Below are 24,728 nucleotides of genomic sequence, written 5' to 3' on the forward strand. Positions count from 1 at the left end.
CATGAAGCCAGACTCCCAGAGAGGTTCAACACACCTCTGGGTCAGAATTCACCTGAGAGTGTGGGTGCAGCTGAGGCTGAGGATATCCCCTCACCTCCAATTTTATGGCAAGCCACAGCATCACAGCATCAAAGCTAGAGGAGTTCTGCGAGATTAAGTACAAACTCTTTCATTTTGCAGATGAGGAAACTGAGGCCCAGAGAAGAACAGGAACTTGCTTAGGATCACCTGGGGCTCCCCTGACTCCTGATGCAGTGATTTCCCCGCTAAAGTTTAATTAAGCCATCCCCTTCCTCAGGCTGTAAAGTTAGGATGCCCTGACTGAGCACATACAGCTGGTTCTTGAAACAAAGGCATGGGCTAAGTGGTGTTCCCACTCTGGCAGGTGTGTTCTCTGGAGCTGATGGTCTCCTACAGAGAGGGAAGGAGCAGGTGGAACCACGTCAAAGCTGGGTGGGATCATCATCCCACCCCATCTGACAGATGAGGAAACCGACATGCCCAAAAGCAAAATTTGCCCAAGTCCACCCAGCTGGTGAGTGGCAGATCAGAGACCCCAATCCAGGCCTCCTGCCATCTATTCCTGTCCTGTGATTCTTGGTTCTTCTTATTTTAGGCACTGGACCTGGGGAGGAGGAGGATGTGCTGCCTGTCACAGCAGCACCTCAGCAAACAGCTGCTGCTGGCCTGACCCGTGACTTTTTAGAACTGTCTGAGGTTTTAGGGTCAAGTAACAAACTCACCTCTCCCTCCCTGTGGCTTTTAAGCCTCATAAATATGCTTTTAAAAGTCACTCCACAGTTCCTTCCATGTGTGGAGACTCATATTGCTCAGTGAAACCTGAGGGGCAGCCAGAGCCGCTTTCTATCTATGGCTGAGGGTGGTGGCTGAGGGATCCTCTTCTGGAAGATGCCCCAAGTGTAGGGACATGCCCAGCCCTTGACGGTGCAGGGTGGAGGCCCCCACCACTCATCTGATGGGCCAGTCTCACTGGCCAGAGTCCCATTACAGGCCATGGCCATAGGCCCCAGGAAATTCTGGGCCATTGGTGTCAGCTTGAGGCACTTGAGACCATAGCGCCCATGTCTTCCTCCTGCTGATGGTTCCTGGGGCCCGGGGACTGCCTCAGGTTTCCCCTTGAGAAAAGTTAAGGTGGTGACAGCAGTGGGCAGAGTGTGAAGTCATATCTGCCAAAGTCCAAGCCCCTCTCTCAAAGAGCAGGCCAGCAAGGAGGATTTGGGATTTCAGCCCCAGATCCAGGAGGCTCCCATCCCTCTGCCTCCTGCCACCCCCCACCAGCTTCCCAGCACCCCTACTCTGATGGCTTTAGCAGGCTTTGTACTCAAATGGGAGTGAGCTGTGCTTCCACCCCTCTTAAAAGGTGATTTTTAAAGGATGAAATGTGATGTTCGCTAATGGGCACTTTAAAAGCCTTGTCACAGAGAACCGTGTGCCATGGACTGGGATGATGCCAGCTCCGTCCACCCGCTCATCACTCCTGTCCACCGCCACCCGTGGCTTTCCTCCTGGGGTCTCTCTGCCTGTGTCCCAGCCCCTCCCCATGGCCTCAGCACTGCTCACTTGTGTGGGGGTGCCGCTGTGGAAGGCACCTTCTGGGGACTGAGACTCCAAGGGTAGAGAGGTGGTGCTGGGCATGGGTCGATGCAGCCCCCCGCCCCACTGCTTGGAAGGTTGGAGCATGGAAGGGTGAAGGCTGCCAAGAGCCACCTCTGTGGTGTATAAAATTGACACTGGTTCCTAGTCTTCTGAGCCTTCAACGGTCCTGCTTGCCGCTTCCAGGCCCCATTGTGTGGACAGAAGGGGGCCTTTAGGATCCTTCCCTCCACCTTCTTACCTCACCTCACTCCTCTCAGCATCTTCATTAGCTGCATTGAGGTCACTCCTGCACCTTGCTTCCTTTTCCTAACTCCTCCGTTGAGCAGAGCCACGGGCGGTGTGCTGAAAAACAGAATCAGGTCCTTGGATGGGTTTTCTGGGGAAAATGCATGACCATGGCCTAAGTGTGACTGGACCTAGGGTAGGAAAAGAATGGAAGGTAGCTGAGGATGGAGCTTTGGGACCCTGTGTAGCATTGTGGTTAAGATCCCAGGCATGGGTAGCAACAAATGGCATGGGGATCCTCAACACCTGTTGGGTATCTACTATATGCCAGTCTAGGAATTTCAACAATGAACAAAATAAACCTATTCCTTCTCTTCATGGACTTACAATTTTGTGGGACAAATGGCGTGGAGCAAATGATCACAGAATCCTCAACTCACATTGGGTACATGTTATGTAGGGAAGTAAAGGGTGCAAAGATTTGGATTAGAGAGGCTGGGCCAAGGAGGGCTTCTCTGAGGAGGTGAGCCTTCAGCCAGGGCTCTGAGGCTGAGCAGGAGTCAGCCAGGCAGAGGGACATTATGTGTCAGTTCAGAGGTCCGAGAAGGCTCAAGTATTTGGGGAAAGTGGAAGGAGGCCACCCAGGTGGCAGTGGTGCAACATGAGGCTGGGAAAATGGGAGGGTAAGAGGGTGGGCTGGGCCAAACAGGGACTTGTAGATGAGGGTCAGGATTGTGAATTTTATCCCTACATCCAGTGGCAAAACAGGAAAGCTTTTAAGTGAGGAAATGACATCAGGTTTGTGTTTTTCCAAAGTCACTTAGGCTGCTGTGGGGAGAGTAAGTGAGAGAGGCAAGAGTGGTGGGTTCCTGGAAGACACTAGAAGCTGTTAGAGCCATCCAGGTGACACCACAGTGGCCTGGGTAGGGAAATGTCAGTGCAGATGTGAGGGTTGGAGGACAGTAAACAGATTCCTGCAGGCTCCAGGGAGGGAGCTGAAGTGGAGAGGTTGAAGAACTGCCCAGCAATTCCCTGGGAAAAGAGATAGGGACTTGTGGGCCTGCTGCACTGTGTTCCCTGAGCCCACAGTGAGGTTTCTGGTGACACCAGGATAAGACTTCTGAACCCCAGGAGCATCTCTGATCCTCTGCATTGATGTTTTTTTTTTTTTTTTTATGTTTGCTTTTTAAAAAATTAAAGTACTTCACTTTGCCTAAATACAAAAGTTCCTTATGCATAAAGGAAATAAATTTGATAACAAAACACTTTAGTTTCTTAATGAGGATACCTTTTTAAAAAGGTAAGCTCATCTCAGCTGTACTTAGGGCACATGAGATTCATATAAATTTTGAGCTCAGGAAAGGTGGAGGAGCAACTAGAGTGTCCTGAGCAGGCAGATGTGGTGGTAACCATGACAGCAGCAGTGATGGTGGTGGTGGTAGAGATGATGGTGATAGTTTGATGACAGAGATAACAGTGATTTTTTGTTGATGATGGCAGTGATGATGGTGATGTTTTGGTTATGATGATAGAGATGATGTGGTGATGCTTTCTTTGATGATGGTGGTAGAGATGATGGTGATGTTTTGGTGATGGTGATAGAGATGCTAGTGGTGTCTCGGTGATGCTGGTAGAGACGATGGTAATGTTTTGGTGATGGTGGTGGAGATGCTGGTGGTGTTTTGGTGTTGGTTGTAGAGATTATGGTGATGTTTTGGTGATGGTGATGGAGATGCTGGTGATGTTTTGGTGATAGTGGTAGAGATGCTGGTGGTGTCTTGGTGATGCTGGTAGAGATGCTGGTGATGTTTTGTTGATGGTGGTGGAGATGCTGGTGATGTTTTGGTAATGGTGGTAGAGATGCTGGTGGCATGTTGGTGATGGTGGTAGAGATGATGGTGATGTTTTGGTGATGATGGCAGCAATGATGGTGGTAGAGATAAGCAATGGTTTTGGTGCTGGTAGAACCAATGGTGATGACTAGAGCAGTCATCCTATCTGCAAATTCAGAGGCAAGGTTAGTAAAGGACACTGACTGTTATGGCAGTTGTGACGCTGGTCATTTCTGCACCAAGTGTGCACAGTTATAAGAGCTGAAGGTGATGTCTAAAGGACCTACTTACTTCACTTCTTGAGGCAAACAGTATTACTGAGCCCAGGACCATGCTGGATACTGTGGAGTTCTAGCAGAAGGGTAGAAGTGATCCCTGCCTTCAGGGAGGGTATTATCTTCCCCAGGATATAATACCAAGTGCTAAATCTCAGTGTCCCATCTCCCTGTATGATATTGATCCCTTTTCATATGTTCTTTTCATGGGCCAAACTGAGGAGCTCTAGATATGTTAAGGTGCTCCCTCTTCAAAGCCGACACCTCCCCTCCATATCTGCCTCCTGCCCCACCCCACCTACACATACCTCTGTGCAGGGATGATACAGGTTAGAGTAGGCAAATGGAACTTTGTTGGACCAACAGGGAAGATTGTGCACCCTGAGGCTAACAGTGCTACAGCATGACCTTGAGCAAGTCATTCTACCTCCTGGGGCCTCAATTTGTTCATCTCTCCTAAATAGAGAATAATATTTGCTCTACCCTTTCTATCTCAAAAAGCTGTGGGGAGGACCAAATGAGATCATGGATGTGAAAACTCCTGCACTCCTAAGCGTTGGGTGGACATCACTGGGAGATGCAGACCGTGGGCATGCTGGGTCTCTAGGCAGTGCACATTTCTCACGGAATCTCCCAGCTGTCTGGTCAGTAGCCCTGGCCATAAGGGGCTCTGGTCTGGGAGTTCCCGTGGGGAACCATGCCACTGGTCACAGTACCGATGCTGATTTCTATCTCTGGTGAGTAATGTCAGGCTGTCTCGAGTTTAAACTCTAAAAAGAGAGGCTCCATTTCTCCACAAGGAGCACACCCAGCTTAGGCTAAATGTCAGAGATACAAGACTCTCTCTGCCATCCTGGTCCTCTGCATCCTGGCCTCTCTTCCACTCCCACTCTATCAGCAGTGTCCTGTCTCTCCTCTTCAGCCTGCCAAAGCTTTCCTCTCTCTTCTTCCTTCTCTACTTTCTCTCCGGACTGAATCAAGAACTCACTCACACTGAGGCCGCTACTAACTGACAACAGCCTAAAGCACTGTGTTTAAAACGTTTTTTACTTGACCCTCCAAGTCAGAAATACATTTTTCAGCAAACTCAGTACACACGTACTGAGTCAAAAGTTTTATGAAACAATACTATGCACGATATATTTAATTTTTCTGTATATGTGATTTCTTGATTGTATTGTATGTGGTCTAATTTTTTTTCAATTGCTGGTTGCAATCCACTACATTGATTTCACGATCCACAAATGAGTTAAACCAGCAATTTGAAAAGTCCCTGGCCTAAAAGGACCTTCTTTCTAAGCACAGAAAGTCCCTGGGAACTGGTTGTCAAGACAGTTTACCCAGATTTTGGATAATAGAACATTTTCTTTGTGCCAGGCCCTGTTCTGGGTTCTTTATGTGTAATAGTTCAGTGAACCTGAACAACCCCTCTATGAGGTAGATGTTATTGTGATCATCATTCACATTTTATGGGCCAGGAACCTGAGGCAAAGAAAGGTTAAGTTCTTTATCTAAGCTCTTACTGCTAGTAAGTGGCAGAACTCAAGATGCCAGGTGTTTAACAGTTGGGCTCTGCTGCCTTTCACGGTGTCATAGAAACAAGGTGGCTTTGCAGAGGGATACACGTGAGGCTCTAAGAAAGCCTATAAGAAGTCCCTGTGGTCAGAGCAGGACTTAGATGCTTCTGGAAGGCAAGCTTGGTTTCCATGTTGTAAAAAACCTGCCAAACTGACTGGGCTCTGAGAACTTACCGCCTAACAGACGCTCAAGCTCGACTGCCCCGTGGACGCACATAGACTGATGGCAATGCCAGTGGGGACGACTGAAGCCCTTGGGGTGCATGGTAGGCCCACATATAGAACTCTGCCCACTGGCCAATCAACAAGCAGTACCGAAGAAAATCCTGACTCTGGTCTTTACAAAAAAATACTGCCGTTAATTTTGAACACACCTCTTTTTGCAGGCTAAAAAGAAAAGTGAGCTTAATCATACACTCTTGCTGTTTTTTAATGAATTTATTGTTTTAGGCTCTGTGAGAATGCAGTAAAAGTTAAAAGTGTATTTCAGAACACAGCGCAAATGTGTCTCCACCACATTTGATGGATTGCTTTTGAGTCCAACACTTCCGGCCCGTGGGCAGGCAGGCCCCACAGATGGGCTGCGGCATCTACGAGCAGAGCGAGAATGCGTCTATAAGGAATGGTCGTGGGAGGCACACACTTATCAGATTTCATTTCTGTTCTCTTCTCTTGGCATAGTAGCTGGAGAGTGGTAAAATGGGAGATAGAGAGACAGTAAAACAGCTGAAGTAGCAGCCTCAATTATTTACAGACCAGATTGTCAGCCTCCCAAAAAATGGGAATTGACCTCACATCTCTCTTCTCCTTTTCACAGCTGGGAGGGTCAGGCACATTACTATTGGCCACTCCCAGTATTGGCCATTCTCACCTCCCCATCCCTCTGCATCCTCAGCTAGGCTCAGTGCAGAAATGCAAACGCAAGGAACAGGCCCTGCCATCAGAGAGCCCCCACTCTGATGTGGGAGAGAGGTCAGAAGAGTTCAAGACCCAGATGGTTAACAAGGGAAGGCATAGGCGTAGGACAGAAAATATGTAGCCATGGGCACTGTAAGGGATATAGCAGCCGAATAGCAGCCTTGTCTAGAGCCTAGATGTGGAATATTGCCCAAGAGTTGCCCGAGCACTTCGTAAACTGAGTCTATAAATACCAAGAGAATGTCAAAGAGGAGCTATTGAAGCCAGGTGGAGTTAGGGAAGGATTCTTAGAAGAGGTCTCTCAGTCATGGAGAGGGTGCTTCATCTGAAGGTGGGGCCCAGTCAGTGCCTTGAAGTGGGAACCAAAGACTAAGACAGCCCAAGCCAACATTTCTCAGTCCTGTTGGGGACTAGGCCGGCCACTGCTCTAAGACCTCGCTGCCAGGCCTGGCAGGTGGCCAGCCCAGCTGTCCAGGTGCCCAGGTGCCCCACAGCAAGCCAAGGCCTCAGTCCTCCCTTCACTTGATTTTTTTTTTGAGCCTTGCTTGCCAGCTAAGGTGTAGGGCCCTCCTTAGCTGTGGACGCAGAGCCAAGTTAAGTCGCCATGGTAACCCTCTGGCTGATGCGGACTTGGGTTGCCATGGAAACTTGTCTAAAATCAAAAAGTATTTTGGAAGAGGGGTTGCAGCAGAGAGAGGAAGGGTGGTGGGGGATGTCTGCCGCAGTGCCGCACTACCCATGATTCTGTTCTGTGCCCTTCTTGGGTTCCTCCTGGAATAAGTGTGTGTGTGGGGAGGGGGGGTTATCCAGGGCCCAGCCCAGGGCTTCTGAGAGATAGTCATTGCTGGTACCAGGAGCCCTCCTGGGGTCCTTCCACAGCAAAACATGTGTGTTAGGCCATTGTTGCCTTGCTGTAAAGAAATACCAGAGGCTGGATAATTTATAAACAAAAGAGGTTTAATTAGCTCATGGTTCTACTGGCTGTATAGGAAGCAGGGTGAAGGCATCTGCTCAGCCTCCAAAGGGGCCTCAGGGAGCTTTTACTTATGGCAGAAGGTGAAGCAGGAGCACGCTTGTCACGTGGTGACAGAGGGAGCAAAAGAGAGAATTGTGGAGGTAGGTGCCACACAGTTTAAACAACCAGATCTCACGAAAGCTGGCTGGGCACGGTGGCACACCTGTAATCCCAGCACCCTCGGAGGCCGAGGTGGGCAGATCACTTGAGGCCAGGAGTTTGAGATCAGCCTGGCCAACATGGTGAAACCCCGTCTCTACTAAAAATACGCACAAAAAAATGTAGCCGGGTGTGGTGGTGCGCATCTGTAATCCCAGCTACTTGGGAGACTGAGACAGGAGAATTGCCTGAACCTGGGAGGCGGAGGTTGCAGTGAGCAGAGATCACATCACTGCACTCTAGCCTGGGCAACAGAGTGAGACTCCGTCTCAAAACAAAACAAAACAAAACAAAACAAAACAAAACAAAACAAACAAACAAAAAAAACTCACTCACTATAGCAAGGACAACACCAAGCCATGAGGAATCCACTCCTATGGCCCAAGCACTTCCCATCAGGCCCCGCCTCCGACACGGGGACAACCTTTCCCCGTGAGATTTAGAGGGAACAGCATCCAGACCACACCAACGTGTCCTCTATTTCCTTGGTGAATGCTTGACAATATCTTTCATTGCCAAATCTGCTCCGTGACAAAACCATAAAAGCCGCAACGTTAATGTCCTACTGCTACCTGTCCCCTGCTCCTGAGACCCCTGCCCCGGGATCCTCCATGCTTATCGTCTCCTTTGTGACAGGGCACTTCTTGTCACAAGGCCAGGGCTGGCCAGCCTCTTGTAACCTCAGCTTCCTCTTCACTGTGGTAGAGAGATAAAAGTCCCTACTTTTAGACAGTGCACTTAGCCTGCACAAAGGAACTGCTCCATAAACACTACTATCACTTACCATTAACTTATAACAAAAAATGAACCAGGCACTTGGTAACGTATTTGTATTTTACTCGTCCCAAAGGAATTCGCACATTTAAATATCGTATCTTTCCCTCCATCTTCTTCCCCAAGTTACCTTTCCTGAAAGTAGGATGATGTTTAAAACAAAGCAATGGAATTTGAGGTGTACAACCCCTACGGTTCTGTCCAAATTCATTTCTCTAAATTCATGTTCTCCCTCCACTCCACCCTAAACCCCGGCCTCCTGAGGCAATGAAGTTTGCCTATCTGGAACCATTTTCTGAAGCTGGATGGCAGGCGGGGAGCCTCAAGAGGGAAGAAAAGAATGGCAAACATTTCATTGGCCCAGTGGCCGGCCTCATAAGTCACCATTCATAAGTAGAATTATTTTATTTCCAAATCACCATCCCAAGCCTCAGTTTCCCCTGTACCTAAAGCTCTTTTCACTTGTTGTTCAAGGGAGTCTTGCCCCATTTCTGTGTCTCAAAAGTGTTCTCTTCCCCTAAACTCACCTGAAGTTTTTACCAAGTATGCTGGCCAGTTCTGCTTCCTACACTATCGCCTACCAAAAGGAGATAATTCAAGCCCCTCTTTCTGAGATAAGGTGTTGATGAATCCTTACCGGGGCACAGACCTCTGGCCTCCTGCAGAGACGTCCTCCTGGAGGTGCCCTGGGGACTCTGGAGACCTGGCCTCCCAGCAGCCACTCCCTCTGCTCTTAAGAGGAAGCTTTAGCCTGAGAAAGTTTGACTCCTTCCTGAAAGCTGCATTTCTTTCAGCCAGGCTGGGCTCAGGTTTCAGGGCTCAGGGACTCTTTCTCTCCCTTTCTCCTTCCCAAGACTGAAATGCAGCTGCCCAGAAGTGCTGAGGAGGACGCAGAGTCGGCTTCCTAGGCACAGGCCCAGCTCTGTCCCCTTTCCTTGTGCTGGGACCTTGAGTGGAGGGAGGAATCAGGGAGCCTCAGGGAGGCAAAGCAGGCCACACATCGAGGGAAGCGGCTGGGGAGAGCTGACTTGCAGGAAATAGTTTCACCCCAGTGGTCCAGGCTGGGGTTCCCAGTGGCTCCTCCACCATTCTCCCCGCAATACCCAACAAGCTCTGCTAAAAGGTGGACACAATCTTTCAGAAGCTGCAGCCCAAGCCCTTTCTGGCCCTGGTGAACCTTCCCCATTCCCCTCTTGCCAAACATTTTTATACCAAAGTAATTAGATAATTAATAATTATGTCAAATACTGTGTTTCTGGCACTCCATACTTTTAAAGCTTTGGAATCTGTGTGTAATAGATCTGAATAACAGCCCACAAACTTGGCCATGCAACAAACATCCCATTCTTGATTGTCTTTAAACCAATGTAATTCTACTTCTGAGCCCCTACCCTCTGAGTGGCAGGACATTTCAAGTCAGAATTACTGAGGTCTCGCTGGGCACAGTGGCTCATACCTGTAGTCCCAGCACTTTGGGAGACCGAGGCTGATGGATCATTTGAGGCCAGGAGTTTGAGACCAGCCTGGCCAACATGGTGAAACCCTGTCTCTATTAAAAATACAAACATAGGCCGGGCGCGGTGGCTCAATGCCTGTAATCCCAGCACTTTGGGAGGCCGAGGTGGGCAGATCACGAGGTCAGGAGACTGAGACCATCCTGGCTAACATGGTGAAACCCTGTGTCTACTAAAAAAATACAAAAAATTAGCCGGGCGTGGTGGCGGGCACCTCTAGTCCCAGCTACTTGGGAGGCTGAGGCAGGAGAATGGTGTGAACTCGAGAACTGGAGCTTGCAGTGAGCTGAGATCACACCACTGCACTCCATCCTGGGCGACACAGCAAGACTCCGTCTGAAAAAAAAAAAAAATACAAACGTTATCTGGGTATGGTGTTATGTGCCTATAATCCCAGCTACTCGGGAGACTGAGGCAGAAGAATCGCTTGAACTTGGGAGGCGGAGGTTGCAGGAGCCAAGGTCGTGCCACTGCACTCCAGCCTGGGCGACAGATGGAGACTCCATCTCAAGAAAAAAAGAAAAAGAATTGCTGGCAGCTGGCGTCCTTTCCCCCAACCCCAGGGTCACACCCAGGTCCAGAAGGCCTGGACAAAGCTTGGAAAACAGGAAAGGACCACTATGTGTGGTCCCTGCAGGTTTCCTCAGTGCTTCTCCAGTTCTGTGCCATGGGACTTGGACCTCTTTGCCAAGGCCAGCAGCCTATGCCCAATGTCCCTTCCTCCCGTTTACCCCACCCCGTTCCCCTCAGGGTGTAGGAATGCATCTGACTGCTTGCTCCTGGGACTCACGGTGCTCTTTTCATTCATTTCTAGTTCAGGAGAGCCTTGCTCACTCTCTGCTTCTCAAAAGCAGTCTCTTCCCTTCCCCTAAACTCACCATCTTTTTTGTTTGTTTGTTTGTTTGTTTGTTTGTTTCATTTTTGAGATGGGGTCTCCAGCCCAGGCTGAAGTGCAATGGCACAATCTCCGCTCACTGCAACCTTTGCCTCCCAGGCACGGGCAACACTCCCACCTCAGCCTGGTGAGTAGCTGGGACCACAGGTGTGTGCCGCCATGGCTGGCTAATTCTTTTTATTTTTTGGTAGAGATGGGCTTTCACCATGTCACCCAGGCTGGTCTCAAACTTCTGAACTCAAGCAATTTGCCCACCTCGGCTTCCCAAAGTGCTGAGATTACAGGCATGACCCACCATACCTGGCCAAACTCACCTTCCTAATAGCCTGAAGTTTTCACCAAACATGCTGGCCCATTCTGCTTCCTAGCCTGTCCAATGTCCCCAAAGTTAAGCGTGACCTGCTCAGAATGGGAGCTGGGGAGTGGAATTACACAGAAGGAGGCACCATAAATGAAACATCTCAGAAATGTATCCTGCCAGATGAGATTTCATTTTCGCACCACCCTGATAAAGTAGGTAAGACAAATTTTTTTGTTTTTTTTTTTTTGAGACGGAGTCTCGCTCTGTTGCCCAGGCTGGAGTGCAGTGGCGCGATCTTGGCTCACTGCAAGCTCCACCTCCCGGGTTCACGCCATTCTCCTGCCTCATCCTCTCCGAGTAGCTGGGACTACAGGTGCCCGCCACCACGCCCGGCTAGTTTTTTGTGTTTTCAGAAGAAATAGGGTTTCACTGTGGTCTTCATTTCCTGACCTCGTGATCTGCCAGCATCAGCCTCCCAAAGTGCTGGGATTACAGGCATGGGCCACCGCGCCTGGCATTAGGACAAATACTAATATCCCCAAAAGATAAATGAGGAAGCTACGTTAGGAACTGACTTGGCAGTGAGTTTGTGGAAATACTAGGACACAAGTCCAGGCCTCCTACCTCTCAACCTAAGCTGCTGCTGACAAAGCAAGCCTTTCTGAACTTTCCTGAAAGCTTCTGATAGCGCTCCAGTGGCTGGTGTGTTTCAAGTGCTTACTGTGTGCAAGAAACTGAACTAAGCACTTTATGTGTAATAGTTCAATCAGTCTTTACTACAACTCTTTGAGGTAGGTGCTCTTGCCCCCATTTTACAGATGAGGGTGTTGAGGCAGAGAGAAGGCAAGGACTCTGCTGGAGGTCACAGCCAGGATTTGAACCCTGCACTCTTAACTCCTCTCCTATAGTAAGTTTCCTAGTAACTTCAGCACCCTTCAGCAAGGAAGAAAGGAGTGAGAAAGGAATAACTGTATCAGCAATTTTGTTTAGCTTTCTGACTTCACCCAGCCTCCAACAAAAGAGGCTGCTTTCCAAAGTCCCAGGCTCCATTCATCCCTGCAAATTCATTGTTTCTTACCACCCACTCACCACCACAACGAATCTCCCCACAAGTTCCAACTCCAGGACACACCTCCCTCTTTCTGTCCCCCCTCCCAACCCAAACTCCACAGTATCAGCTCAGAGAGAAAAACTTGAAGGAAGAAGGATCCCACCAGAGAGCTTGTGCGGCATCCAGCGGGGTGGAGAGGGGTTTGGCAGCCCCTCCCCTCCATCTGCTTCCAGCTGGGATACAGGATGCTGGGGAGGGGAGGCTCCCATGGAGACAAAGATCAGGGGAGCCCAGAAGGGAGGAGGTGGTTAGGATGCTGGGAGTTTGGGGGTGGGGGCTGGTTACTGGGGGGAGACAGCAATGTGCAGGAGTTACCCAAATGAAGCCCCCTCCTGCCTGACTGCAGCGGGGAACCAACCTCCAGAGCCTGCGGGCCACAATTAAGGCAGAGGGAGGCCAGCTGGCCCTCAAAGCACCTTTCTCTTCACAAAACCGGCAGTGGTCTCATTTACAACTCATCTCCCAAAGGGCTTGGAAGTGCTTGGAGAACCAGAAACCCTGGTGCTGTAATTACCGGTGTGCATCTGGGAAAGTGAGGCAGCCATGTGAACATGAGCAGCCCAGAGCTCCTTCCACCCCTAAAGGGCAAGGAAACTCAGTGTCCTGATTTTTCCATCTCAGACTTCCTGGCACCCCTAAGGACCCCCTCTGCTGAAAGCTGTTTGTATGTAACCTTCTCCATGGTTTCTATAGACCTCTTCCTTCCTCTCAGTATCCCCCTTCTGAACCCCTACAAACCAGTTATTGAAATCTGTGGTGCCCTTACTATGTACCAGATACTCATTCTATTTAATAACTCCTGCACATTGCTATCTTCCCCCAGTCACTAGGTACTTCATGTGTCTTAAGTCCTCATAAGCCAACAACGTTGAAATTATTTTTGTCCTCCTTCTGCAATTGAGGAAACTGAGGCAGAGAGGTTGAGTAACTTGCCTGAAGTCATCCAGCTAGAAAGGTTTGGAAAGGGGTTTTGAACAGGTGTCTGGTTCCCGGCCACTCCACTCTGTGCTCTCTCAGGGAGGCTTTGCTTTCGAGTGGTGCAAAGAGGGATGTGGGGCATGGAGCATAGGTTTGTCATTCCTATATAAATGATAACACTTATAAATTATTCGGAATTCTCTCGTATGAGAGACTTGTCTGCTCTCCCCTATTTATTCAGTGATTGATTTATATCACAATGTACTCATAGGAGTGTTTATCTCATACTCTGAGTTATGATTCAGAACTATGTATGTTAGTCTGTTCTGCGTTGCTAAAAAGGAATACCTGAGCCTGGCCAGTTTATAAAGAAAAGAGGCATATTTGGCTCATGGTTCTGCAAGCTGTACAAGCAAGGCACCAGCATCTGCTTGGCTTTTGGTGAGGCCTCAGGAAGCTTTTACTCATGGCAGAAGGTGAACAGGGAGTGGGTGTGTCACATGGCAAGAGAGAGAGGAAGGAAGTTCCAGGCTCCTTTAAAGAAGCAGATCTTGGGTGAATTAATAGAGTGAGAACTCATCCATTATAGTGAGGACAGCACTACGCCATTCATGAGGGATCTGCCCCCATGACTCAGACCCCTCCTACCCCCGACACTGGGAATCACATTTCAACATGAGATTTGGAGGGGACAGAACAGCCAAAGCATATCACTATGTTTTTTATTTTGTTGCTCAAATTAAATTTATTTTGTTGCACCCTTCATCCAGTGGGGGCTTGGCAGGTGCTGCTCTAGCCTTTGGGACAGAGAAAGGAGAATGGTCGGGAGGGCTCCACTGCAGACCAGCTGGGCTGGCCTGCCTCCCCAGCTGTGATCGCAATGTCACTCTTCTTGTACCCATGCTTCTTTACTTCTCTGTACCTGACCCCCACCCTGGTTCAATGGCTCACTGAGTCTTGTTGCTTCTGCCTCTGAAATGTTAAATTGTCTTTCTTCTCCAGCCATTGTCCTATTCACACCATCATCTCCTTCATGAATGTTTCCTGACTTCCCTCCTTCCAGTTCACCCCCATACACTCCTCTGGGGGTGCCTTCCTAATGCACAGCTGAGACCATGTCACTCCCCAGAACAGGCCTTCAGTGGCTTCCACAGAATAACGTCCTGATTTGTACCCCAGCATTTCAGGCCTCCGTGATTGCACTTTCTCACCTTTCTAGCTTCTCCTTTCTCTTCCCTACCCAAACCATCTGCCAGCATTTCCCTGAGGCAATTCTGTGAAACTTGTTAATTGGCATTACTTAAAAATAAAAGACCCTGTGGTCAGATAAATCTAGGAAACTCTGGGTTGAGAAAGGTTAAACAGATTTTCTGATTTGGACGTCTCTGAGACTTTGTATACTAATGGGGTTCGTGACTCCCCAGGAATGGGTTAAAAATATGCAGAATCTCCCCAGCGTGTTTGTCCGTGGGATCCAGCTTTGGCAGAACACTGGTAGGGTCAGCAGTCCACGAGGCCATGTGGAAACATTGCTCCATGTTTGGTCCAGCTGGACTTCTTGCTCTCCCCCAAGTCAGCCTCACATTTTCTGGCCTCTGTGTCTTGGATTGAGCGGTATCTCCAGCCTGGAAACACCTACTTCCTCCATCTTCACCTATAAACATCTTACCCATCCTTTAAGAATATTTTTCTGGCCCGGCACGGTGGCTCACACCTGTAATCCCAGCACTGGGGGGCCGAGGGGGGTAGATTACTTGAGGTCAGGAGTTTGAGACCAGCCTGGCAAATATGGTGAAATCCCATCTCTACTAAAAATACAAAAATTAGCTGGGTGTGGTGGTGCACATCTGTAATCCCAGCTACTTGGGAGGCTGAGACAGGAGAATTGCTTGAACCCGGAAGGTGGAGTTTGCAGTGAGCTGAGATTGTGCTACTACACTCCAGCCTGGGTGACAGACTGAGATTCCATCTCAAAAAAAAAAAAAATTAGCTAGGTGTCGTGGCACGTGCCTGTAATCCCAGCTACCTGGGAGGCTGAGGCACAAGAATTGCTTGAACCCTGGAGGTGGAGTTTGCAATGAACCAAGATGGCGCCACTGCACTCCAGCTTGGGCGACAGAGCAAGACTCCATCTCAAAAAAAAAAAGAAAAAGAAAAAAAGAAAAAAAATTTCCCCATGGTCCACCACCCCTACCCCAACCACGAACCTCTTCTGAGGTTCTTTTGAACCTCTGTGACACTGCCTCTGATGGCATTCACTGGCTGAAACTATTTATTTTAGCTTTTTTCTCTATTTGTCTGACAGCAGTCCCCCACTCTTCCTGGTCAGCCTCTAAGAACCTTGATGGTAAGGGCAGTGTCACTCACTATCTTATTTTCTTTAGCATCTACTACATAGTATAGTTCTCCTCGGAATACGCAAGGGATTGGTTCCAGGACCACTGACTTATAACCAAATCCGTGCATAGTGAAGACCCACATTCAGCTCTGCGGAACCTACGTGCTATGAAGGCAGTTTTCACATCCCAGGAATACTTTATTTTCATTACATGCAAGGTTGGAAAAAAAAAGAAATGTATAAGCAGACTCACTAAGTTCAAGTCCATGGTGTTCAAGGGGCAGTTGTCACCCTTGTATCACCTTGTATCACCCTGGCTGTGCCTCGGAACCATCGATGTAATTTTTAATTTCTTACTAAACTGTTAATATTGAATAGTTTTAGATTTACAGAAAAGTTGCAAGGATAGTACTGAGGGTTGACAGACCCCACCCCCAGTTTCCCCTGTTGCTAACATTTTACATTATTAGGGTACGTTTATTGCAATTAATGAACAAATAGTGATAAATTATTATTAACTTGAAGTCCAGACTTTATTTGGATTTCCTTGGTTTTTACATCATGTTCTTTTTCTGTTCCAGGATCCCATCTAGGATAACACATTACTCTCAGTCATCAGATTTCCTTAGGCCCCTCTAGGCTGTGACAGTTTCTTAGACTTTCTTTGTTTTCGATCACCTTGACAGTTTTGAAGAGTACTGGTCAGGTATTTTGCAGAATGTCCTGCAGTGGGTTTAACCGATATTTTTCTCATGGTTAAACAGGGGTTATGTGTTTGGGGGATGAAGACCACAGAAGTAAAATGCCATTCTCATGACATCATATGAAGGTCTATACCAGCGATCCCCACCCTTTTTGGCAACAGGAACCAGTTTCATGGAATACAATTTTTCCACGGACAGGGGTCGGGGGGATGGGGTGGAGATGGTTTTGAAATGAAACTGTTCCACCTCAGATCATCAGACACTAGATTCTCATAAGGAGTGTGCGCTTTAGATCGCTAGAATGTGCGGTTTACAATAGGGTTCACCTTCCTATGAGAATCTGATGCCGCTGCTGATCTGACAGGAGGTGGGGCTCAGGCAGTCCTGCTTGCCCGCACCCTCACCTGCTGTGTGGCCCGGGTTCCTAACCAGCCACTGACCAGTACCCCTGGCTAATTTTTGTATTTTTGTAGAGATGGGTTTTCACCATGTTGGCCAGGCTGGTCTCAAACTCCTGACCTCAGGTGATCCACTCACCTCGGCTTCCCAAAGTGCTGGGATTACAGGCGTGAGCCACCGTGCCTGGCCTATGCAGCTTTTAAAAACCCCAGTTCTGAATACAAAAAAATTAGCCAGGCGTGGTGGCGGGCGCCTGTAGTCCCAGCTACTCGAGAGGCTGAGGAAGGAAAATGGCGTGAACCCGGGAGGCGGAGGTTGCAGTGAGCTAAGATTGCACCACTGCACTCCAGCCTGGGCGACAGAGCGAGACTCTGTCTCAAAAAAACAAAACAAAACAAAAAAAAATCCCAGTTCTGGTCGGGTGCAGGGGCTCATGCCTGTAATCCTAACACTTCAGGGAGGCCGAGGTGGGCAGATCACATGAAGTCAGAAATTCGAGACCAGCCTGGCCAACATGGTGAAACTCCATCTCTACAAAAATTAGCCTGGCATGGTGGTGGGCACCTGTAATCCCAGCTACTCGGAAGGCAGAGGTTTCATGAGCCAGGATCGTGCCACTGCACCTCCAGCCTGGGCAACAGAATGAGACTCTATCTCAAAAACAAAACAAAAAAACCCGGTTATTTTGAATCACAGTCTTTCAAGGCTGGGCCAAAGGCTATACACCAAAGACTGAGAAACACTGTAGCAAGCACTCAAATGCTTGCTAAATTTAATTGAGTTTAGAGAAACTCAGACCAGCCCCATCACAGATGTGCAGGATTTCCAGCCTTGGGGCTGTGAGGCTAATGAGCTCGCACCTTCCCCCAGGTGATGCTCTGTAGGAAACAGCCTGTAATCATTGTAAAGGTGTCCATTACCCCATGTTTGGGTGTTTCTGCTCATTTCCTCTGTATCTGGTTCCCTGAACACCTGATATTTCCTGATGTGAGGCCAGACTATCTGGGATCCATTACCGCCTGTGGCAGAATCTTCAGTGACAGTCCCTGCTGGTCCCCCTTGGCCCAGCAGCCACTACATTTTTCCTCTGTGGTGATAATCAGGGCGTGTATGTGACTCTAAACCAAGTCCACAAGGCTTGAAATGACTTACAGATCATTTTACAAATGAGGAGCAGGTCCAGGAAACATAGCCAGCTAGTGGCAAAGCAAAAAGTAGAACTCAAGCCTCATGCTCTTCGTATCCACTCTGCACCCCGTCCATCCTTCTGAATGCCCTGGGCTGGAATTGTGATGATACATGATGGATATATGGGAAAGCCCTCAGCTGCACGTCTTTAAGGCCACTGTGAACTAAAATACCCCTGAATGCAGTCTTGGCTTGCTTTCTGCAGAATGTCCCTGTAAAGGGTACCTGAGACAGCTGCAGATCAACATGACAAGATGTTCTTAGCTCACTGCTTTTATTTCACACTCACCTGAAGCTCCAGAGTCAGAGAAGAGGCTGTGAAGAAATGTAGACCTAATAAGCACCGAGGGACAGCTGCCCGGTCCTTCCAGATGGAAGGGAGTCATGTTAGTCCTCAGAGATATCAAGGCACCCATCTTTAGCACCTTCACTCCTCCTCCATCCCTGCATCTGCTCCTCCTCTCAATCCCCCCAATACTCACTCCCCTCAAGCTACCCTCTTGCTGCCTTCATCCCTGCCCCCTCAGTATTCCATCCAGACCAGCCCTCCCCCAGGGTACCATGCTCTAAAATTACCTCTCACACCTTCCCCAGGTCTCCATCAAAACACCCATTTCTTTAGTCAAGGTGTTTGGACAGGAGTCTGATTAAACTCTAGGACAGGTTTCTTTAGAAATTCAGAGATTTGTCATCCCACTTTGCATGGGTGGGGAGCAAGTCCCTGACTCTAGGCATTTGGATGCCCAGTTATTAAGTGCACTGGATACTTTGTCTCTAATGTGGCCCAGACATTTCCTGACCACATTTCTTGATGCTGAACTGAAAATCTTGTGATCTTGTTGCAAGGTTGCATTGATTTGCCTCTATCTCCTATCCCCCACTCCAACCCATTTGCTTATTTCAATGGCTTCTGTAGGCAGGTTTTCTCTTGCTAGTTATCTTGCCACCTTTGCCTCCTAAAGAGCCCTTAAATTGGCTTCCGGGCAGCAATCTATCCTTTTCTTTCTGGAAAATAGCCCAACCCTTGCAGCTTACCTCTCCTGCTAGCCTCAGACTGCACTCACCTTCCCCCACTGTCCACAGCAGGAAGGACAGATGACAGGAGGAGGCTCACTTTTGCTGCCATTGCAAAACCCTCCAGCAGCAGCTGCTTTGTCACTCAATTCAGAAGCTCCTTCCTGGTGTGAAAGGTATTTCGCAATTATGCATAGTTACCCACAGTTACCCATTAACAGAAACCTTTCAGCTCCTTGCCAGCTTCATCTTAAATGCTTTTTCCTTTCTCCCTTCAGAAGTCTTTATAAGCATACGGTATTTAGGGAGGTCTCCTTTGCCAATATATACAGTATTATATAAATTACAACATGGAGTGACTAACCAGTGGCTCTCCCTCTAAGGATTTTACCATTGAATCCAAATATATTTCACTGATCGCATGTAGGCAGCTATAAGAGTGTTTTATAGGTTGCTTTTTTTTTCCCCCAGGGGGAAGTGGCTGGAAGGTGGAACAGGATATGTTCTCTCTTAAATCATATCACTTCTCAACCAAGGATACATCTATGGTGTATCCAGCCTCCCACCACCTTTCCTTCAATGGGAGGATTGGTAAGAGCTTAAAGCCGAGGCCCCTCTGGAGACCCCTAGGTTCGTAACCAGAAGGGACCAGGATGGATGGGGTTTCCCACTTATGATAATAATAACAACAATAACATCTATGATAGGAGTGCCTGCCAGATACTAGGCACTGTGCTAGCACTTAACATACGTTATCTAATTTAATCTTCCTAATAGCCCTAAGAATATACATAATTATCTCCGTTCTACAGGTGGAAAAAAAATGAGACTTTTGAACATAAAGACTCTTACTTAAGTTTACATACTTCATGGTAGAGCCAAGACACCAACCCAGTTCTGTCTGATTTTAAAGCTACCACCCACCCATCCTGGATATTGGTTCAGAGTCAACAAGGTCCCTAAAACTAGTGAGCATGGTACCCCATCCTTTCCTGAAGCCCGGCATTTGTGGCCTGGGAACTGATGGGAGAGTATGAACATCTGAGGGCGGGCAAGTTTCTCCAGGGCCCTCCCTCAGGTTGGGGGGAAGATGGGGGACCAAAAGTTCTCATTTTCCCTCCAACCACCTCCAGCAGTGTCATCCCAAACACGCCTGATTCTGCTGTATGTAATTAAAGAGGAATGACTGCCCAGCCATTTGATTTCTAATTGCCACATAACATGAAAGTGACAGTGCGGATGATTACATGTGTCAGATGAACTTGGTTGGAAGTTTTATTTAAGCACTAAATTCTTTTGCTGTGCACTCAGCGTTTGTATTACTCATGCAGCAAGGTTGTCGTCTCTTCATTTAAAGAGGGAGCGATGGCAGGGGTACCATCAAATGTTCTGATGAGAGCAGGTCCTTCCTGGCTCTCCCTCTGTGCCAGGCCTTGGGCCCTGGGCTCCTTGGTGGGGTGAGGGTTGTTAGGGAGGGTGGCACTGGAGCAGGGGAGACTGCAGCAGGTTAGTGCTTGTGGACCAGGTAAACCTCTTCCCAGGAGGGATGTGAATCTGCACAGCTTGTGGTCTCCCTGCTCCCATGGAATCAAGGAGGACTTCCTGGGGGAAATGGGATGTTTTGAAGAATTTGTTGAATGAAAGAGTTAAGAAGATGATCTGGGGTGATAATATTTCCCTCAATAAAGGTTTTCCACACAAAATACGGGTACCACGTAACCTGATCAGAGCTGAAACTTAGCTATCCATGATATTTACATCCTGCCCACTGTTCAAAACCAGCAATCCCTTTCTGTGGGCTTTTCGTTCAAGGGAAGAGGCTCAGATATCACACAATTATCACTGACACCCGCCCCCATCGAAAATAATTATTCAGGGATTCTGAGAGCCGACATAATTAGTCCAATTAATCTCTAGCGATGAATTATTCTGTCCGATAATCGTCTTCGGAAGCAAAGGATTCATTAGCGTCTCTGGCTGACAGCAGGGAGTCAAATGTCCTTTTATCTCTCTTCCCTGTCCCTGACATGATAGAATGAAATTGGCTCTCACTCTGATAAATTCTATCTCCATTGAAAAGGAGGCTGGTTAGGGCAGCAGCAGAGGCTGGGACCTGGGTTACTAGATGTGTTGCCTGCGCCACACGCACCGCTGACCTTGAGTTTCAGGCCTCAGTTTATCCCATGGAAACATGGGGAGACTTGAGTGCAAGCTTTGTGATCAGTTATCACATTAACCAGGTACTTTCAGGGCTTCCAAGAGGCAGTTAATCCCAATCCCAGTGCACCCCTTGGAAGAACATTCTCAAGGAATTCTAAAGCAGAAGTTCTTCCTCCTAAAAGTAGGAACTTCCTTTACATAATTTAGTCATATCGAAGGCACTAAGTGATGAGTAGAACCCAACGTGCCTATTGAGGTGCCCATCAAAATCCCAACTTATATTGCACAAATTATAGGATACGAATCCAATTATGAATTCAAATGTATTTCACTGATTGCATCTAGGCTGCTACAGGAGGGTTTTATAGATCTCTTCTTTTTTCCCAGGGGAAAGTGGCTGGAAGGTGGGACAGGATATGTTCTCTCTTAAATCATATCACCACTCAACCAAGGATATATCCATTGTGGATCCAGGCCCCAGCTCCTTTCCTTCAATGAGGTGGAGGATTGGTAACAGCTTAAAGCTGAGGCCCCTCCAGAGACTCCTAGGTTCATAAGTAAAAGGGACAGGATGGACAGCTTTTCCCACTTACAACAGTAGCATTCTTGCCTGTTCTGGGGGTTGTTTTTAATTGTCTTGCTGGAGCACATATACCCTTTCCTTGTGGTACATAAGCCCTGGGTCTAGGGGTAACACACATGAAGATCTACCTGTCTTGTGACCGCCCAAGACCACACTTCTATCTGTACCTTCCCCTGATAAAACACGGGTTGTTAAATACAACTACAACAAAATCCTGACCTAAACTTTAAGAGAGATATGTGCGACTGGGGGAGTGTGGTGGAAGCTCTGCTAGGGGCCTCAGAGCAGCTGGGTTGGAGATTCTGCTTCCCAGAGTGTGTCTATTTCCTCCGTGGCCTGTCCGTGGCAGAGTGTGTCTATTTCCTCTGTGGCCTGTCCGTGGCAGAGTGTATCTATTTCCTCCGTGGCCTGTCTGTGGCAGAGTGTGTCTGTTTCCTCCGTGGCCTGTGGCAGAGTGTGTTTATTTCCTCCATGGCCTGTCCGTGGCAGAGTCCTGGGCTCCAGGTCAGCAGGTCTTCGCTTTTCTGGTCTCAGACTCTCTTCCCCAGGAAAATGAACATTACACATGGGTACGAGATTTTGCATATCACTTCAGTGAGTTTCTAGACCCTCTGTTAACCTTCTAGACCCTCTGCATGAATAACTCCAGATATTATAATACATTGATCCTGTTCTCCAGGAACTTTAAAATCCAGGAAGTGAAGTGTGGGGAGGGGAAGTTGTTAATGTTAACAGTTCAGCACAACAGACAGGAGGTGATATGATAATGGAGTGGGTCTTAATGTCATTTGGGATCAGTTAATTCTTTGCTATAGAAGGCTGTCCTGGGCATTGTAAGATGTTTAGCAGCATCCCTGCCCTCTACCCACTAGATGCCAGTAACACCCCCTCCCAAGTCATGAAAGTCAAAAATGTCTCCAGACATCACCAAATGTACCCTGAGGGGCAACATCTCTGTTGAGAACCACTATAATAGAGGCACCTTATATGCTGAGCCTCAGGGGAAAGTGTGGTCATTTCTGGGTGGAAGGACCAGAAAAGGCTCCCTGGAAGAAGTGGTTTGAGGTTTAGGAACCAAACCAAAAAAGCAGCTTTTTTTGTTTTGCTTTTGGTCAGCTTTTTATCCCTAGAGTCTAATATGGTGTTTGGCACATAGAAAGTACAGAGAATGCTCATTGAGTAGCTAAACAAACAGATGAATGAGGAAGAGTTGAACATACAGAAAATAGAAAGGGAAATGCACTCCAGATTAAAGGAATAGAATCAGCAAAAGCTCAGAGGTGGAATGAACAGGTGTCTCTAGGGAATCGCAGACAGCCCAGTCCCTGTTCCATGGATAAGGAACAGAATAGTGGCTTGTATGACCCTGGCTTCGGACGCTGTGGAATTGCCTTTTCTGGAGATGCTTAAGAAAAGTGGGTAGGTGGGCTGTAAATACAGTTCTGCCTGAAGGAAAGGAAAAGGAGTGGTGTATAGAACTGCCCACTAATTGATCACAATTCCGTCCTGATAAACATGGCCATGGTCTTGGAATACTTCTCAACACAGTGTCTCAGAAGTTACTACCAGTCATTTGGAGTTGGAATGCCAGTTGCACCTGTTTAACTCCCTGGCTATGGGTCTAGAGACCTCATGTCAGAACTGGGGACTGGTGTTCTGCTTGAAGCCAGCACAGAAAGGGAGGCATGAGCCTCTCTTGGTCATTCTTCTCGATTTGTGTGTGGCTCCATTTTCCAGGCTGTATCTCTTTTCCCTTTACTCCGCCCCATTCCTTCTCTGCTGTTGAGCTGCACTGTGCCTGAGTTCTCATCTCCCTGCTGTCTCATCCGTTATTCATTCTTTTGCAAACATTTAACAAGCCTGTGTTATGTGCCCTGGAGATACAGCCATGGACACACCAGAGTTGCTGCATGTCGGGTGTGGATATAGAGAAGCAGGCAGGCAATTGCATTACAACGTGATAAATGCTGAGTTGTGAGACACAGAGGCTGCTGTGGGGCAGAGCAGTGTCACCTAAGAGTTGGTTGAGGGAGGCTTTGGGACTTTTTAGGAAAAGAACCACTGAAAGTAGGGTGCTCGGGTGGAGTGACAGTGCCAATTTATAAATCTGGGATGGTGAGTTTTACTGTAGTTTTTTCAATGTGTGTCAAAGAGTTGTGTGTCTAGTAAAATATATATGTCTGCCTTTCCAGGGAAAATCACTGTGACTCCTTGGTAATAGGAGTTTGTAATGGTCTGGAAAATGCAGGAAAATCTTTAGAGTGAGTTCCTGGTCTCCATTAAAAACGTTTATGGTATCTGGGGAGCCATTTCCCCCTGATTTGTGTCTGACAGGGGAGCACTGAGTCTGAGATATCAGGGAGGAAGACAAAGGCTCACATGTGTGACAAGTCAGGTGTTCACTGGGAACACGGCATGGAACAGGGCTGTCTCTGAGTCTACCTGTAGGTAGGATCAGAGGCAGAGCCCTGCAGTGCGCACCTACAGAGAGAGAAGAAAGAAAAACATGGCCTGTGCCGCCGGGGAGTCAAGCCAGATCCCGAATCAGGAGAAACTGGCAGAGATGGAAGTTGCTGGTATTTGAGAGGCAGAAGGCAAGGGTTGAGACAATAAGCCAATAGGGAATTGGAGTGGGAGGGATTGCATGAGATTTCCCAAAGGAAGCGAGTTGTAGAGATGGAATGGAATGGGATGGCAGGACAGGAGAGAGAAGGCTATAGGGTGGCAAGTGGAGACATGAGGCTGCTTCCCTGGTTGTCTCTCAACCAGAGGCCTGGGAGGCAGGATAAGTATGGCAGGTGAGTGGGTGGAGGAGGTGCCATCTGACTACGTGCCCAGGGGATGCATTTGTTTAGCAGGCCTTTATGGAGGGCCTACAACGTATCAGGCACTATGCCAGGTGCTAGGCATTCAAAGATAAATAGCATATGGCCTTTGCCCTGAAGGCAGATGGATGTGTAAAGAGGTGTGGGTGATCAAGTGATACACAGGCTGTGGTAGAAGTCTGTTACAGGCTCCATCAGGGACCCTAAGGAAGGAATAGTGATTTCTATCAAGAGGAGGGGTCCAGATGAAAGGCAGTCTGCATTCTCCATGGGAGGAGGCTGAATGGAGGCTGCTCACTCACCATCCCTCGGGCAACATTTCCTGGGCAGCTGCTGTGTGCTGCCCAGTGCTGCTGGGGTGTGGATGGGGCTGCATAAGGGATGTA

General features: G+C 48.2%; 1 protein-coding gene and 1 long non-coding RNA gene across 2 annotated transcripts in view; one reads left to right on the forward strand and one right to left on the reverse strand.

Moving 5' to 3' along the window:
- The window catches only part of NAV1 (neuron navigator 1), a 283,320-nt gene that overhangs the window by 127,301 nt on the left and 131,291 nt on the right, over window positions 1-24,728 (forward strand). The window lies entirely within an intron of this gene.
- On the reverse strand, window positions 45-9,107 carry LOC111522795. Its single transcript, XR_002725328.3, has 3 exons — window positions 9,030-9,107; window positions 1,856-1,959; window positions 45-411 (listed from the first exon to the last, which is right to left on the reverse strand). It is a non-coding gene; the product is annotated as an uncharacterized LOC111522795 (long non-coding RNA).

The sequence above is a fragment of the Piliocolobus tephrosceles genome, chromosome 1 (assembly GCF_002776525.5).
Source record: "Piliocolobus tephrosceles isolate RC106 chromosome 1, ASM277652v3, whole genome shotgun sequence".
Classification (NCBI taxonomy): Eukaryota; Metazoa; Chordata; class Mammalia; order Primates; family Cercopithecidae; genus Piliocolobus; species Piliocolobus tephrosceles.